The sequence below is a fragment of the Syngnathus floridae genome, chromosome 8 (assembly GCF_059516105.1).
Source record: "Syngnathus floridae isolate MCC-2025c chromosome 8, RoL_Sflo_1.0, whole genome shotgun sequence".
NCBI classification, from domain to species: Eukaryota; Metazoa; Chordata; class Actinopteri; order Syngnathiformes; family Syngnathidae; genus Syngnathus; species Syngnathus floridae.
In genome coordinates, this window is record NC_142420.1 from 2,611,423 (window position 1) to 2,628,675 (window position 17,253).

At 51.9% G+C, this 17,253-nt stretch overlaps 1 long non-coding RNA gene across 3 annotated transcripts; it reads right to left on the reverse strand.

The window, feature by feature from the left end:
• Positions 1–7,286: 7,286 nt before the first annotated feature.
• LOC148393937 (uncharacterized) lies at positions 7,287–16,588 on the reverse strand. 3 transcript variants are annotated; one of them, XR_015859728.1, is made up of 3 exons: positions 15,993–16,278; positions 14,824–14,945; positions 7,287–12,872 (listed from the first exon to the last, which is right to left on the reverse strand). It is a non-coding gene; the product is annotated as an uncharacterized LOC148393937 (long non-coding RNA). The 3 variants fall into 3 exon arrangements; XR_015859726.1 differs by lacking the exon at positions 15,993–16,278 and adding an exon at positions 16,309–16,588 and having other exon boundaries at positions 7,288–12,872; XR_015859727.1 differs by lacking the exon at positions 15,993–16,278 and adding an exon at positions 15,742–15,971 and having other exon boundaries at positions 7,288–12,872.
• Positions 16,589–17,253: the final 665 nt, after the last annotated feature.

The window sequence follows — 17,253 nt, forward strand, 5'->3', positions numbered from 1 at the left end:
CCAAGACTGTCCTAGCGCCGATCAGGCCCATCCAAAGTGCATCAGAGGTGGTCCCGGTGTCGTCTAGGGGCAACAAAGGCAGTCCCTGCGTCGTCCAGGAGCATCCAAGGCGGTCTTGCCATAGTCCAGGCGCATCCATGACGCATCCGAGGCACATCCTAGGCAGTCCCGAAGTCATCCAGGCGCATCCACGGTGGTACTGGCGTAGTCCAGGCATATCAAAGACATATCCGAGGCAGTCCCGTCGTCGTCCAGGCGCATCCAAGGTGCATCCTTGACAGTCCCGTAGTCGTCCAGCCTCATCCAAGGGAATCCTGGGGTCGTCCAGGGGCATCCAAGGCGCATCCAACGCTGTCCCGGCGTGATCCAGGCACATCAAAAGCACATCCAAGACGGTCCCAGCAACGTCCAGACACATCCAAGGCGGTCCTGGTGTCGTACAGGCGCATCAGAGGCGCATCAGAGGCGCATCAGAGGCGCATCAGAGGCGCATCCAAGCAGCATCCAAGGCAGTCCCGGCGTTGTCCAGGCGCATACAAGACGCATTCAAGGCAGTCCCGGCGTTTTTTCAGGTGCATCCTAGGCGGTCCTGGCGTCGTCCAGGCGCAACCAAGGCACATCCAAAGAAGTCGCGGCGTCGTCCAGGCGCATCCAAGGCAGTCCGGGTGTCTTCCAGGTTCGTCCAGACACATCCAAGGCGGTCCTGGTGCCGTACAGGCGCATCAGAGGCGCATCAGAGGCGCATCAGAGGCGCATCCAAGCAGCATCCAAGGCAGTCCCGGCGTTGTCCAGGCGCATACAAGACGCATTCAAGGCAGTCCCAGTGTTTTTCAGGTGCATCCTAGGCGGTCCTGGCGTCGTCCAGGCGCAACCAAGGCACATCCAAAGAAGTCCCGGCATCGTCCAGGCGCATCCAAGGCAGTCCCGGCGTCTTCCAGGTTCATCCGAGGCATGTCCAAGGCGTTACCCGCAGCCGAGCCGCAGCCGAGCCGCAGCCGAGCCGCAGCCGAGCCGCAGCCGAGCCGCAGCCGAGCCGCAGCCGAGCCGCAGCCCAGCCGCAGCCCAGCCGCAGTCCAGCCGCAGCCCAGCCGCAGCCGAGCCGCAGCCGAGCCGCAGCCGAGCCGCAGCCGAGCCGCAGCCGAGCCGCAGCCGAGCCGCAGCCAAGGCGCAGCCAAGGCAGTCCCTGCCTCATCCAGGCTCATCCAAGGCAGTCCCTGAGTCATCCAGCCTCATCCAAGGTGATCCCGGCGTCATCCAGGCTCATTCCATCCAAGGTGGTCCCAGTGTCGTCCAGGCGCCACCAAGGCGGTCCCAGGATCGTCCAGGCGCATGCAAGGCGGTCCAGGCGTTGTCCAGGCACATCCAAGGCGTTCCAGAGGTCACTAGACGCATCCAAGGCAATCCCAGCATCGTCCAGGCACATCCAAGACTGTCCTAGCGCCGATCAGGCGCATCCAAAGTGCATCAGAGGTGGTCCCGGTGTCGTCTAGGGGCAACAAAGGCAGTCCCTGCGTCGTCCAGGAGCATCCAAGGCGGTCTTGCCATAGTCCAGGCGCATCCATGACGCATCCGAGGCACATCCTAGGCAGTCCCGAAGTCATCCAGGCGCATCCACGGTGGTACTGGCGTAGTCCAGGCATATCAAAGACATATCCGAGGCAGTCCCGGCGTCGTCCAGGCGCATCCAAGGTGCATCCTTGACAGTCCCGTAGTCGTCCAGCCTCATCCAAGGGAATCCTGGGGTCGTCCAGGGGCATCCAAGGCGCATCCAACGCTGTCCCGGCGTGATCCAGGCACATCAAAAGCACATCCAAGACGGTCCCAGCAACGTCCAGACACATCCAAGGCGGTCCTGGTGTCGTACAGGCGCATCAGAGGCGCATCAGAGGCGCATCAGAGGCGCATCCGAGGCGCATCCAAGCAGCATCCAAGGCAGTCCCGGCGTTGTCCAGGCGCATACAAGACGCATTCAAGGCAGTCCCGGCGTTTTTTCAGGTGCATCCTAGGCGGTCCTGGCGTCGTCCAGGCGCAACCAAGGCATCATCCAAAGAAGTCGCGGCGTCGTCCAGGCGCATCCAAGGCAGTCCGGGTGTCTTCCAGGTTCGTCCAGACACATCCAAGGCGGTCCTGGTGCCGTACAGGCGCATCAGAGGCGCATCAGAGGCGCATCCAAGCAGCATCCAAGGCAGTCCCGGCGTTGTCCAGGCGCATACAAGACGCATTCAAGGCAGTCCCAGTGTTTTTCAGGTGCATCCTAGGCGGTCCTGGCGTCGTCCAGGCGCAACCAAGGCACATCCAAAGAAGTCCCGGCGTCGTCCAGGCGCATCCAAGGCAGTCCCGGCGTCTTCCAGGTTCATCCGAGGCATGTCCAAGGCGTTACCCGCAGCCGATCCGCAGCCGAGCCGCAGCCGAGCCGCAGCCGAGCCGCAGCCCAGCCGCAGCCCAGCCGCAGTCCAGCCGCAGCCCAGCCGCAGCCCAGCCGCAGCCGAGCCGCAGCCGAGCCGCAGCCGAGCCGCAGCCGAGCCGCAGCCGAGCCGCAGCCAAGGCGCAGCCAAGGCAGTCCCTGCCTCATCCAGGCTCATCCAAGGCAGTCCCTGAGTCATCCAGCCTCATCCAAGGTGATCCCGGCGTCGTCCAGGCTCATTCCATCCAAGGTGGTCCCAGTGTCGTCCAGGCGCCACCAAGGCGGTCCCAGGATCGTCCAGGCGCATGCAAGGCGGTCCAGGCGTTGTCCAGGCACATCCAAGGCGTTCCAGAGGTCACTAGACGCATCCAAGGCAATCCCAGCATCGTCCAGGCACATCCAAGACTGTCCTAGCGCCGATCAGGCGCATCCAAAGTGCATCAGAGGTGGTCCCGGTGTCGTCTAGGGGCAACAAAGGCAGTCCCTGCGTCGTCCAAGAGCATCCAAGGCGGTCTTGCCATAGTCCAGGCGCATCCATGACGCATCCGAGGCACATCCTAGGCAGTTCCGAAGTCATCCAGGCGCATCCACGGTGGTACTGGCGTAGTCCAGGCATATCAAAGACATATCCGAGGCAGTCCCGGCGTTGTCCAGGCGCATCCAAGGTGCATCCTTGACAGTCCCGTAGTCGTCCAGCCTCATCCAAGGGAATCCTGGGGTCGTCCAGGGGCATCCAAGGCGCATCCAACGCTGTCCCGGCGTGATCCAGGCACATCAAAAGCACATCCAAGACGGTCCCAGCAACGTCCAGACACATCCAAGGCGGTCCTGGTGTCGTACAGGCGCATCAGAGGCGCATCAGAGGCGCATCAGAGGCGCATCCAAGCAGCATCCAAGGCAGTTCCGGCGTTGTCCAGGCGCATACAAGACGCATTCAAGGCAGTCCCGGCGTTTTTTCAGGTGCATCCTAGGCGGTCCTAGCGTCGTCCAGGCGCAACCAAGGCACATCAAAAGAAGTCGCGGCGTCGTCCAGGCGCATCCAAGGCAGTCCGGGTGTCTTCCAGGTTCGTCCAGACAAGGCGGTCCTGGTGCCGTACAGGCGCATCAGAGGCGCATCAGAGGCGCATCAGAGGCGCATCCAAGCAGCATCCAAGGCAGTCCCGGCGTTGTCCAGGCGCATACAAGACGCATTCAAGGCAGTCCCAGTGTTTTTCAGGTGCATCCTAGGCGGTCCTGGCGTCGTCCAGGCGCAACCAAGGCACATCCAAAGAAGTCCCGGCGTCGTCCAGGCGCATCCAAGGCAGTCCCGGCGTCTTCCAGGTTCATCCGAGGCATGTCCAAGGCGTTACCCGCAGCCGAGCCGCAGCCGAGCCGCAGCCGAGCCGCAGCCGAGCCGCAGCCGAGCCGCAGCCGAGCCGCAGCCCAGCCGCAGTCCAGCCGCAGCCCAGCCGCAGCCCAGCCGCAGCCGAGCCGCAGCCGAGCCGCAGCCGAGGCGCAGCCAAGGCAGTCCCTGCCTCATCCAGGCTCATCCAAGGCAGTCCCTGAGTCATCCAGCCTCATCCAAGGTGATCCCGGCGTCGTCCAGGCTCATTCCATCCAAGGTGGTCCCAGTGTCGTCCAGGCGCCACCAAGGCGGTCCCAGGATCGTCCAGGCGCATGCAAGGCGGTCCAGGCGTTGTCCAGGCACATCCAAGGCGTTCCAGAGGTCACTAGACGCATCCAAGGCAATCCCAGCATCGTCCAGGCACATCCAAGACTGTCCTAGCGCCGATCAGGCCCATCCAAAGTGCATCAGAGGTGGTCCCGGTGTCGTCTAGGGGCAACAAAGGCAGTCCCTGCGTCGTCCAGGAGCATCCAAGGCGGTCTTGCCATAGTCCAGGCGCATCCATGACGCATCCGAGGCACATCCTAGGCAGTCCCGAAGTCATCCAGGCGCATCCACGGTGGTACTGGCGTAGTCCAGGCATATCAAAGACATATCCGAGGCAGTCCCGGCGTCGTCCAGGCGCATCCAAGGTGCATCCTTGACAGTCCCGTAGTCGTCCAGCCTCATCCAAGGGAATCCTGGGGTCGTCCAGGGGCATCCAAGGCGCATCCAACGCTGTCCCGGCGTGATCCAGGCACATCAAAAGCACATCCAAGACGGTCCCAGCAACGTCCAGACACATCCAAGGCGGTCCTGGTGTCGTACAGGCGCATCAGAGGCGCATCAGAGGCGCATCAGAGGCGCATCAGAGGCGCATCCAAGCAGCATCCAAGGCAGTCCCGGCGTTGTCCAGGCGCATACAAGACGCATTCAAGGCAGTCCCGGCGTTTTTTCAGGTGCATCCTAGGCGGTCCTGGCGTCGTCCAGGCGCAACCAAGGCACATCCAAAGAAGTCGCGGCGTCGTCCAGGCGCATCCAAGGCAGTCCGGGTGTCTTCCAGGTTCGTCCAGACAAGGCGGTCCTGGTGCCGTACAGGCGCATCAGAGGCGCATCAGAGGCGCATCAGAGGCGCATCCAAGCAGCATCCAAGGCAGTCCCGGCGTTGTCCAGGCGCATACAAGACGCATTCAAGGCAGTCCCAGTGTTTTTCAGGTGCATCCTAGGCGGTCCTGGCGTCGTCCAGGCGCAACCAAGGCACATCCAAAGAAGTCCCGTCGTCGTCCAGGCGCATCCAAGGCAGTCCCGGCGTCTTCCAGGTTCATCCGAGGCATGTCCAAGGCGTTACCCGCAGCCGAGCCGCAGCCGAGCCGCAGCCGAGCCGCAGCCGAGCCGCAGCCCAGCCGCAGTCCAGCCGCAGCCCAGCCGCAGCCCAGCCGCAGCCGAGCCGCAGCCGAGCCGCAGCCGAGCCGCAGCCCAGCCGCAGCCCAGCCGCAGCCAAGGCGCAGCCAAGGCAGTCCCTGCCTCATCCAGGCTCATCCAAGGCAGTCCCTGAGTCATCCAGCCTCATCCAAGGTGATCCCGGCGTCGTCCAGGCTCATTCCATCCAAGGTGGTCCCAGTGTCGTCCAGGCGCCACCAAGGCGGTCCCAGGATCGTCCAGGCGCATGCAAGGCGGTCCAGGCGTTGTCCAGGCACATCCAAGGCGTTCCAGAGGTCACTAGACGCATCCAAGGCAATCCCAGCATCGTCCAGGCACATCCAAGACTGTCCTAGCGCCGATCGGGCGCATCCAAAGTGCATCAGAGGTGGTCCCGGTGTCGTCTAGGGGCAACAAAGGCAGTCCCTGCGTCGTCCAGGAGCATCCAAGGCGGTCTTGCCATAGTCCAGGCGCATCCATGACGCACCCGAGGCACATCCTAGGCAGTCCCGAAGTCATCCAGGCGCATCCACGGTGGTACTGGCGTAGTCCAGGCATATCAAAGACATATCCGAGGCAGTCCCGGCGTCGTCCAGGCGCATCCAAGGTGCATCCTTGACAGTCCCGTAGTCGTCCAGCCTCATCCAAGGGAATCCTGGGGTCGTCCAGGGGCATCCAAGGCGCATCCAACGCTGTCCCGGCGTGATCCAGGCACATCAAAAGCACATCCAAGACGGTCCCAGCAACGTCCAGACACATCCAAGGCGGTCCTGGTGTCGTACAGGCGCATCAGAGGCGCATCAGAGGCGCATCAGAGGCGCATCCGAGGCGCATCCAAGCAGCATCCAAGGCAGTCCCGGCGTTGTCCAGGCGCATACAAGACGCATTCAAGGCAGTCCCGGCGTTTTTTCAGGTGCATCCTAGGCGGTCCTGGCGTCGTCCAGGCGCAACCAAGGCACATCCAAAGAAGTCGCGGCGTCGTCCAGGCGCATCCAAGGCAGTCCGGGTGTCTTCCAGGTTCGTCCAGACAAGGCGGTCCTGGTGCCGTACAGGCGCATCAGAGGCGCATCCAAGCAGCATCCAAGGCAGTCCCGGCGTTGTCCAGGCGCATACAAGACGCATTCAAGGCAGTCCCAGTGTTTTTCAGGTGCATCCTAGGCGGTCCTGGCGTCGTCCAGGCGCAACCAAGGCACATCCAAAGAAGTCCCGGCGTCGTCCAGGCGCATCCAAGGCAGTCCCGGCGTCTTCCAGGTTCATCCGAGGCATGTCCAAGGCGTTACCCGCAGCCGAGCCGCAGCCGAGCCGCAGCCGAGCCGCAGCCGAGCCGCAGCCGAGCCGCAGCCGAGCCGCAGCCGAGCCGCAGCCCAGCCGCAGCCCAGCCGCAGCCCAGCCGCAGCCCAGCCGCAGCCGAGCCGCAGCCGAGCCGCAGCCGAGCCGCAGCCGAGCCGCAGCCAAGGCAGTCCCTGCATCATCCAGGCGCATCCAAGGCTCATCTAAGGCAGTCCCTGCATCATCCCGGTGTCGTCTAGGCGCAACAAAGGCAGTCCCTGTGTCGTCCAGGAGCATCCAAGGCAGTCTTGCCATAATCCAGGCGCATCCATGACGCATCCGAGGCACATCCTAGGCGGTCCTGGCGTCGTCCAGGCGCAACCAAGGCACATCCAAAGAAGTCCTGGCGTCGTCCAGGGGCATCCAAGGTGCATCCTTGACAGGCACATCAAAAGCACATCCAAGACGGTCCCAGCAACGTCCAGACACATCCAAGGCGGTCCTGGTGTCGTACAGGCGCATCAGAGGCGCATCAGAGGCGCATCCGAGGCGCATCCAAGCAGCATCCAAGGCAGTCCCGGCGTTGTCCAGGCGCATACAAGACGCATTCAAGGCAGTCCCGGCGTTTTTCAGGTGAATCCTAGGCGGTCCTGGCGTCGTTTAGGCGCAACCAAGGCACATCCAAAGAAGTCCCGGCGTCGTCCAGGCGCATCCAAGGCAGTCCCGGTGTCTTCCAGGTTCATCCGAAACATGTCCAAGGCGTAACCCGCAGCCGAGCCGCAGCCGAGCCGCAGCCGAGCCGCAGCCCAGCCGCAGCCGAGCCGCAGCCGGGCCGCAGCCGAGCCGCAGCCGAGCCGCAGCCGAGCCGCAGCCGAGCCGCAGCCAAGGCAGTCCCTGCATCATCCAGGCGCATCCAAGGCTCATCTAAGGCAGTCCCTGCATCATCCAGGCGCATCCAAGGCACATCTAAGGGAGTCCCGGCTTCGTCCAGGTGCATACAAGTAGGTCACAGCGTGATCCAGACGCATCCAAGGCAGTCCCGGCTTTGTCCAGGCGCATCTATGGTGATACCGGCGTCTTTCAGGCCTATCCAAGGCGGTCGCGGCGTTATCCAGGCTCATCCAAGGCAGTCCCTGAGTTATCCAACCTCATCCAAGGAGATCCCGGCGTCGTCCAGGCTCATTCCAAGGCGGTCCAGGCGTCGTCCGGGCGCATCCAAGCCACATCCAAGACGATGTCGGCGTCGTTCAGGCACATTCAAGGCGGTCCTGGTGTCGCACAGGCGCATCAAACGCGCATCAAAGGCAGTCCCAGCATCGTCTACGCGCATCCAAGGTGGTCCCAATGTCGTCCAGGCGCCACAAAGGCGGTCCCAGGATCGTCCAGGCGCATACAAGGCGGTCCAGGCGTTGTCCAGGCACATCCAAGGCGTTCCAGAGGTCACTAGACGCATCCAAGGCAATCCCAGCATCGTCCAGGCACATCCAAGACTGTCCCAGCGCCGATCAGGCGCATCCAAAGTGCATCCGAGGTGGTCCCGGTGTCGTCTAGGCGCAACAAAGGCAGTCCCTGCGTCGTCCAGGAGCATCCAAGGCAGTCTTGCCATAATCCAGGCGCATCCATGACGCATCCGAGGCACATCCTAGGCGGTCCTGGCGTCGTCCAGGCGCAACCAAGGCACATCCAAATAAGTCCCGGCGTCGTCCAGGGGCATCCAAGGTGCAGCCTTGACAGGCACATCAAAAGCACATCCAAGACGGTCCCAGCAACGTCCAGACACATCCAAGGCGGTCCTGGTGTCGTACAGGCGCATCAGAGGCGCATCAGAGGCGCATCCGAGGCGCATCCAAGCAGCATCCAAGCAGCATCCAAGGCAGTCCGGCGTTGTCCAGGCGCAACCAAGGCACATCCAAAGAAGTCCCGGCGTCGTCCAGGCGCATCCAAGGCAGTCCCGGTGTCTTCCAGGTTCATCCAAAGCATGTCCAAGGCGTTACCCGCAGCCGAGCCGCAGCCGAGCCGCAGCCGAGCCGCAGCCCAGCCGCAGCCGAGCCGCAGCCCAGCCGCAGCCGAGCCGCAGCCCAGCCGCAGCCGAGCCGCAGCCAAGTCAGTCCCTCCATCATCCAGGCGCTTCCAAGGCACATCTAAGGCAGTCCGGGCTTCGTCCAGGTGCATACAAGCAGGTAACGGCGTGATCCAGACGCATCCAAGGCAGTCCCGGCTTTGTCCAGGCGCATCCAAGGTGATACCGGCGTCTTTCAGGCCTATCCAAGGCGGTCGCGGCTTCACCCAGGCGAATCCAAGGCACATAGATGGCGTATCCAAGGTAGTCTCGGCGTCGACCAGGCGCATCCAAGGCTTATCCGAGCCGCATCCAAGACAGTCCCGGCGACGTCCAGGCGCATCCAAGGCAGTCCCGAAGTTGCCCAAGCGCATCCAAGTCTTATCCAAGGTGGTCCAGGCATCATCCATGCACACCTAAGGAGGTCCTGGTGTCGTCCAGGCGCATCCAAGGCGCAATCATGGCGCATCCAAGGCCGTCCCGGCATCGTCCAGACGCATCCAAGGCCGTCCCTGCGTCGTACAGGCGCAACCAAGGCGGTCCCGGCGTCGTCCAGGCGCATCCAACGCGGTCCCGGTGTGTTCCAGGCGCATCAAGGGCAGTCCAGAGGTCACAAAGGGCATCCAAGGCAATCCCAGCGTCGTCCAGGCACATCCAAGACGGTCCCAGTGTCGTCCAGGCGCATCCAAGGGGGTCTCAGAATTATCTAGGCGCCTTGGCATCGTCCAGGCGCACCAAAGGCGGTCCCGGCGACGTCCAGGCGCAAGCAAGGCGGTCCAGGTGTCGTCCAAACGCAACCAAGGCGGTCCCGGCGTCGTCCATACGCATCCAAGGTGATCTCGCTTTAGTCCAGGCGCATCCATGACGCATCCAAGGCGGTCCCAGTGTCATCCAGGCGCATCCAAGGCGGTCCAAGCATCATCCAGGCGCATCCAAGGTGATCCCGGCTCCATCCAGGCGCATACAAGGCGCATCCCAGGCGGTTCCTGCATCGTCCAGGCGCATGCAAGATGGTCCCTTCCTCTTCCAGGCATGTCCAAGGTGCATTCAAGGCGGTCCAAGCGTCGTCCAGGTACATCCCAGGCAGTTCTGACGTCGTCCAGGCACACCTAAGGCTGTACCGGAGTCATCCAGGAGCATCAGACGCGCTCCTGGTTTTGTCCAGGCCCACACAAGGCTGCCCCGGCGTCGTCCAGGCGCATACAAGGCGGTCCCGGTTTCGTCCAGGCGCAACCAAGGCCGTTCCAGCGTCGTCCAGGCGCATGCAAGGCAGTCCTGGCTTTGTCCAGCTCCATCCAAGACAGTCTCGGCTTCGTCCAGCTGCATCCAAGGCAGTCTTGGCATGGTCCAGGTGCATCCAAAGTGATCCCGGCATCGTCTAGGCGGGTACAAGGTGGTCCCAGCGTCTTCCAGGCACATCCAGGGCAGTCCTGGCATCGTCTGGGCACATCCAAGGTTGTCCTGGCGTCGATTAGGTGCATCCAAGGTGCATCCGAGGCACATTTCAAGCCACATTTCAAGTCGTCTAGGGGCATCCTAGGTGGTCCTGGTGTCGTCCAAGGGTATCCAAGGCGCATCCAAGGTGGTCTTGGTGTTTTACAGGCGCATCCAATGTGGTCCAAGCATTGTCGAGGCGCATCTAAGGTGATCCCGGCGTCATCCAGAAGCATCCAAAGTGATCCCGCCGTCGTCCAGGCGCATCCAAGCTGAGCTTGGCGTCAACCAGGCGCATTCAAATCTGTCCCGGCGTCATCCAGGCGCATCCAAGGCTTTCCCGGTGTCGTCCAGGCACATCCAAGGCAGTCCCAGCGGCGTCCAGGCGCATTCAAGGCGGTCTCCGCGTTGTCCTGGCGCATCCAAAGCATATCCAAGGCGGTCCCGGCCTCGCCCAGGCGCATTCAAGGCGCATCCAAGGCAGTCCTGGCATTGTCCAGGCGCATCCAAGGCAATCCCGGCGTCGTCCAGGCGCATACAAGCCGGACTCGGTGTCGTCCAAGCGCATCCAGTGCGATCCCAGCTCCATCCAGGTGCATCCAAGGGGGTCCCGGCGTCGTCCAGGCGCATACAAGGTGGTTCTCCGGCGTTGTCCAGGCGTGACCAAGGCGATCCCAGTGTCCAAGCACATCCGAGGCGCATTCAAGGCAATTTCAAGGCTCATCCAAGGCAGTTCTGACGCATTCGAAGCAGTCCTGGCTTCATCCAGGAAATTCCAAGGCAGCGTACCAAATTGCTCAGTGCAACAACAACAAAAAAAACACCATTGCATAAGACCTACCTGCAGTCGTGGATATGGTCTCCGTCATGCTGCCTCATTTACATTAAAAAAGAAATCATTTTATTTACTTTTGTTTTGTAGGATATGATGTTTTAAATATTGTGCCCCTTACTTTGAATTTAATATTAATTGTTGCTGTTATTTCATTTAATATTATGTTTGCTCATTATTTTATTGTATTTTCTTCAGCATTCAGCAGTTGGTCAAGAATGTTTAGAGTTTAAAAATTCATAATTTATTTTTTAATTTCAGGCAAACAAAAAAAAACACCATTGCAGAAGACCTACCTGCAGTCGTGGATATGGTCTCCATCATGCTGCCTCATTTACATTCATAAGGAAATCATTTTATTTACTTTTGTTTTGTAGGATAAAATGTTTTAAATATTGTGCTCCTTACTTTGAATTGAATATTAATTATTGCTGTTATTTCATTTAATATTATGTTTGCTCATTATTTTATTGTATTTTCTTCAGCATTCAGCAGTTGGTCAAGAATGTTTAGAGTTTAAAAATTCATAATTTATTTTTTAATTTCAGGCAAAGTGATGCACATTCAATCTGTTTTGTTAGACACAAAAACAATGTTATAATAAAGTTATTCTTTACTGTAAGTTGATCTTTCCTTTTTATTTAATTTTGTTTGCTTTAATCATTGAAGAATCATTAAAGTTTAATGTTAATAAGGGTACAAGCGTGGGGGGCTCAAAATGTTTTTTTCTCCCTGGGGGGCATCAGGGAATTGATTGAGCAGCACTGAACTAAGCACAGGCGCAGGGCAGGGGTGGGCAGGGTAGGCCAGGGCAGGGCAATGTTATGTTTATATTATGTTTGCTCATTATTTTATTGTATTTTCTTCAGCATTCAGCAGTTGGTCAAGAATGTTTAGAGTTTAAAAATTCATAATTTATTTTTTAATTTCAGGCAAAGTGATGCACATTCAATCTGTTTTGTTAGACACAAAAACAATGTTATAATAAAGTTATTCTTTACTGTAAGTTGATCTTTCCTTTATATTTAATTTTGTTTGCTTTAATCATTGAAGAATCATTAAAGTTTAATGTTAATAAGGGTACAAGCGTGGGGGGCTCAAAATGTTTTTTTGTCCCTGGGGGCATCAGGGAATTGATTGAGCAGCACTGAACTAAGCGCAGGCGCAGGGCATGGCAGGGCAGGGCAGGGCAGGGGTGGGCAGGGTAGGGCAGGGTAGGGCAAGGGTGGGCAGTTTCAACCAGATGCGGGCACATGACATAGCCGCACACAAAAGACTTATGCTAGTTGCGTTAATCTGTCGATGGTGTTTTCCACCATTGATGCGTTGGCATCAAGCTAACCAACCTTAGCATTCATCACATTTTCTTCACATACTGTGTCAAATCTGTATTGGGTGGTTCGCAGCCACCAAAATATTTGAGCCACTAAGCTTCAATCAGTTTTTGGTATACATAATATATTGTATGCTGTGAGTATTGTTATATTTTCTGCCTACAAGTGTTGCTGCCAAGTTTGTGTTCAAATATCAGTGATATATTGGAGTTATAATGACTGTAACATTAATCTAGAATTGTTAGCATGGTTGTGTTAGTCTGTCGATGGTGTTTTCCATAATGCGTTAGCATCAAGCTAACCAAGCTTAGCATTCATCACATTTTCTTCACACACTGTGTCAAATCTGTATTGGGTGGTTCGCAATCACCAAAATATTTGAGCCGCTAAGCTTCAATCACTTTTTAGTATACATAATATATGCCTCTGAGTTTAGTTATATTTTCTGCCTACAAGTGTTGCTGTAAAGTTTGTGTTCAAATATCAGTTATATTGGAGTTATATGACTGCAACATTAATCTAGAATTGTTAGCATTGTATGTTAGCATTAAGCTCAGACAAAGCTAAAACATCCGGGAGTTGCTAAAATACTTGTCGTACAGTGTGACTTTTGTAAATGAGAAATAATGACTTACTTGTTGCTGTTCTTCTCAAGTATTCAGATCATAATGGCTGACGTAATTTTTGGAACTCCAAATGAACATATGGAATTTACAGTAGACCATTGAAAGGCAGGCAAATGCAACTCGTGCAGCCCCCTAAAAAAAATTACAAAAGGAAAATAGTTCATTTAATTTATTTTTTACGTTATAAAAACCTACAGTCATAGCATAATTGAAAAGAATGTAAATAATTAAATAAAAACAGCTTGCACATAATGATTTCATGCTTGTAACAGACTTGAGCCTATATATGGTCTGCAGAAACGAGCTCTAAGAGTAATATGTTGTGTACATCCGAAACGTTCATCTCAGCCTCTTTTTACTCAGCTAAGTATCCTCACTGTTTTTCAAGTCAATCATCTTCAAATTGGTCTCTTGCTTCATGGCTCATTGGGGAGAACCCTTCCCCTATTTTTTCATAACTTATTTAGACAGAATTCTCAGGTCCATAATTACCCCACATGCAGCTCAAATGACCTCAGACCACCAATAGCCCGTACAGCCCAAACTCAATTTAACATACTAGGCTACAGAGGGTCAAAGATTTACAATTCGCTTCCACTATTTTTATGGGACTTTTCTCACCAATTTAAGAAGGCTCTGAAATCACTTATCTTAGAGACTAAATACTTTCCATATGGTATGCTAAATGAACCTGGCTGGATCCATTCATTATTCTCTTTAGTTATAGTTTTGGTGTGCTTTTTCCCTATTGTTGTATGCCTTATCCCTGTTATTAATGTTTCTTTTTTCATCTGTATGACATGTATTAGGATGCATATTTCTCTATCCATTGAAATTTTACCTTAAATGTATTCATATTTCTGGAGAATGCTACTTTGCAAGCCCCTGGAGGGTTTTTTAGACATTCTTTTTCACATGTATTTAATCTATGTACATTTTAAATGTTTTTGTATGTGAAAATAAACAAAAATAATTAAAAAATTAAGCAAAAGTATACAACATGTGAAATTAGATTAACATTACTTCTCTAAAACGCTTAAACTCGGCCACAATATGTCAATAATAATAATCCAGCTGGTTATCAACACTTTTGTAGAAAAGCTGATACTACCTGCAGCCGTGGATATATGGTCTCCGTCATGCTGCCTTATTTTCATTAAAAAAAACAGCACAAATTGTTTTATTTATTTTTGTTTTGTAGGTTAAAATGTTTTATATATTGTGCTCCAGAGTTAATGGTGCTAATTACTTTGAATTGAATATTATTTATTGCTGTTATTTAATATTATGTATGTTAATTATTATTTTATTGTATTTTTTTAGCATAAAAATCGCAGTTGGTCAAGAATGTTTAGCATTTAAATAATCATAATTTATCTTAATTTCAGGCAAAGTGATGCACATTGAATCTGTTCTGTTACAAACTAAAAAACAATGTTATTCTTTATTGTAAGTTGATCTTTCTTTTTTATTTATTTTTTGTTTTCTTTAATCATTAAAGAAACATTAAAGTTTAATGTTAATAAGGGTACAAGCTTGGGGGTGGCGTAAAATGTTTTCTTCTCCCTGGGGGGGGCATCTCAGAAAATGATTGAGAAACACTGATCTCAACGCAGGCGCAGGGCAGGGCAGGGGTGGGCAGTTTCAACCAGATGCAGGCACATGACATAGCCGCAAACAAAAGACTGATGCTGGTTGTGTTAGTCTGTCGATGGTGCTTTCAATAATGCGTTAGCATCAAGCTAACCAAGCTTAGCATTCATCACATTTTCTTCACATACTGTGTCAAATCTGTATTGGGTGGTTCGCAGTCACCAGCATATTTGAGCCACTAAACATCAATCAATTTTTAGTATACATAATATATGCGCGTGAGTATTGTTATATTTTCTGCCTATAAGTGTTGCTGCAAAGTTTGTGATCAAATATTGGTGTTATATTGGAGTTATAAAGACTGCAACATTGATCTATAATTGTTAGCATTGTATGTTAACATTAAGCTCAGACAAAACTAAAACATCTGGGAGATGCTAAAATACTTGTCGTAAAGTGTGACTTTTGTAAATGAGTGATAATGACTTACTTGTTTCCTGTTCTCAAGTATTCAGATCATAATGGCTGACGTAATTTTGGAACTCCAAATGAACACACATGGAGCATCCACTACACCATTGAAATGCAGGCAAATGCAACTCGCGCAGGCCCCTAAAAAAAACAATACAAAACAAAAATAGTTTATTTTGTTTGTTTTTTACTTCATAAAAACCTACAGTAATAGCATAATTGAAAAGAATGTAAAGAATTACAGAAAGGGTTGTACATAATGATTTCATGCTTCAGTATAATACAAAGAGTTGAGCCACTAAACTTCAATCAGTTATTAGTATACATAATATACAGGACTGTCACGGGAAATTAGAATATTGTGATAAAGTTCTTTATTTTCTGCAATGCAATTAAAGAAACAAAAAAATTATATTTGGGCCAATACAGTAATATGAAATTAGATTAACATTACTTCTCTAAAACGCTTAAACCCTCAAACTCGGCCACAATATGGCAATATTAATATTCCAGCAGGTTATCAACACTGTTGGGCAGTCAAAGACACTAGAATACTGTATGAACATCAATTGAAAACGAAGCAACACGGCACATAATATTTTCAAATAGACGAGATAAACACATTTTTCACGAGACATACTTTTAGCTTTGCCCATATTTAAGGGCAACCCTATAAATCATTCTATTACACACCATTTCCATACATTTGTAGAGCAGTTTAGAGGGAAAAAAATGTGAAGTATGGTAGGCCAAGCTACAAGCTAAAACTCCGTCGTGTTGCCCCGAATGCTGTGTTCGCGCCGACGCGCGAACGAGAACAATTGCTACAATACTACCAATATTAGTACAATAGTTTATCGTATCATTTAATAAAGTTGTTTATTATTCAACTCTCCATATTATTACAATTGTTGGTAGTAGTTAATATCGTTCTTACCTCATGCGTTTCAACGCAATTTAAAAAGGAGACAGCCGCCAATTGATTACACACACCTGCGCAGTTCACAGTTAAACTCGGCCACAATATGGCAATATTAATATTCTAGAATATTCCAGCTGGTTATTAACACTTTTGGGCAGTCAAAGACACCAAAAATACTTTATTAACATCAACCAATTGAAAACGAAGCAACACGGCACATCATATTTTCAAATAAACGAGATAAACACATTTTTAACGAGACTTACCTTTAGGTTTGCCCATTTTCAGGGGCAAGTCTATAAACCATTCTAACAGTACACACCATTTCCATACATTTGTAGGGCAGTTTAGAGGGGGAAAAAATCGTAAAGGATGGTAGGCCAAGCTACAAGCTAAAACTCCGTCGTGTTGCTCCGAATGCTGTTAGCGCTAAGCTGCGCGCGAACGAGAACAATTACTACAACACTACCAATATTAGTACGACAATAGTTCATCGAATAATTTAATAAAGTTGTTTATTATTTAACTCTCCATATTATTACGATTGTTGGTAGTAGTTAATTTATAATACATCGTTCTTACCTCATGTTTTTCACCGCAATTTAGAATGGAGACAGCCGGCATGTGATTACGCCCGCGCTAATGTTGGCCGGTGAGTGAACGATTCGGAAGGAATTATTATTATTAATTATTATCATATATAATAATTTTGGGGTAGTTGTATTGTTTAATGTGTATGGGTTATTTCCACTGGATATTATTAAAAAAAAAAAAAGCCTTATCATTTTGTGTGTTTGTGTGTGGGGGGGATTCGTTGAACGATTCGTTTGAACGAATCTTATGAGTGAACTGATTTTAAAGATCCGTTCACCTAAAAGAACTGGAATGCACATCACTAACCTGCGCATTACGATAGGCCCAACCTAGTATTCAGTTAATTACTGATTTAAATGAACCATATGAATAAAACGAACACGATGAAATTAAATAAAGTCGTCAAATAAAATACTAGATGGAAAAAAGGCCAAAATAACTTTCTTTATCACGAATACGATGCGAATTGAAGAAATGAACCACCGCTTCCTTCATGCTTGTTGGGCTTCCGTAGGTGTGCTCTGTGCAAGTGGCTCGTTTGCTTTGTGAATTGAGCATTTAGACCATTTAAAAATATAAATCCAAGTTTTTATTTATTTATATATATATATATATATATATATATATATATATATATATATATATATATATATATATATATATATATCAGAAATCTTGAATGCAGCATTTTGCCTCAAAACAATGGTGTTTCAAGTGCAATTGTATACTATTCAGGTAATTATAGTGTTGCAAAACTAGTAGAGTAGTGAAGGAATGAGGTCGAAATACAAAAAGTCCTGCCTAGCTACAAAAACAGATATGCTCAAACCTCATTGAATAAAGTACATAAGCAGACAAGCATATTCACATGTTAAATAAATAAAAGAAACATTTTAAGCATATAATTATACCTACACACCAAATCAATAAAGA